The following is a 1,066-nucleotide window of genomic DNA, read 5'->3' as shown; positions in this document are numbered from 1 at the left end:
GCTGAACCTGTTCACTCAATTACATTTGAATATTATTGCTGAGCACAAGAGAAAGGTTATGCATTATCTATACATCTTTTGTTTTTTTTCCAATTTTTCTTACCTGAAAGTGATGACCTCCTACAATGTTTTCCCATTCCTGATCACTGAAGGTTATTCACTTTACACAGTTCCTGAAATGTCAAAGAAAAAATTTGACATTTACGTTTTTATTCATTCATATATGATATAAATCTACACAAACTACTGCTTTCATATCCAATCATTTGTGCTTCTCTTATAGATTACAGCATAGAGTGTCTTTACATTGACAATGGGTCAAGTCACATAAAGTGTATTTGTCAAGGATGCATGTATTTGTTTTTACTGAGATAGGTTGTCCACTTGTTCTTCTCATCTGCATTGGCCTCATTCTGTCTTTTGTGACGTCCAAATTGTGCTGAAAGGCATTTATGTGTTGACGTGGACCCAGAGTTGAAGACAGAGAGTTGTCCATTTCATAAGACACATTTTAAAACATTTATTGGAAAAAGCAACAACAAAGTAATCCCATACAATAGGTTGAAAGGCAGTTCAACACAGTGTTTTATTGAAAAAGCACATTTGTTATCAAAAGCAAGTTATGCACACTAACTAGTTCATAAAAAAATTACTTCAGCCTTCAGATTAATACCCATAAAGCCAAACTGTCTTCAAAGAGAAGACAAACACAGGACAAACTTGCTGAAGGATTCAAAATGTAAAATGTATGACTTGGAATTAGCTGATTTGTATTATTATTCACCTCAGCTGTAGTGCAAGTAATAGGCTACATTGGCAGAGCAGATGGTTCAAACATCTAGTGATCACAGCCATAATATATACAGAGTCCAAAAGACTGATGATGCATCTGGGATTTTTTTTTTTTATTATTATTGAATAACCTTTAATCTGAAAAAAAGTAAAATAAATATGAAATATTTAACATTTTAAAATTGACCATGTTAATTAATTTGTACAAACTGTCAGATTTCATTGCTTTCATTGAACTTTGAAATTCATATTAAATTTTTTTATTTCAACTTTT

The sequence above is a fragment of the Sinocyclocheilus anshuiensis genome, unplaced genomic scaffold, assembly GCF_001515605.1.
Source record: "Sinocyclocheilus anshuiensis isolate Anshui unplaced genomic scaffold, SAMN03320099.WGS_v1.1 scaffold735, whole genome shotgun sequence".
NCBI lineage: Eukaryota > Metazoa > Chordata > Actinopteri > Cypriniformes > Cyprinidae > Sinocyclocheilus > Sinocyclocheilus anshuiensis.
The sequence above is the reverse complement of the archived record's forward strand: the minus strand, read 5'-3'. Positions refer to the sequence as shown.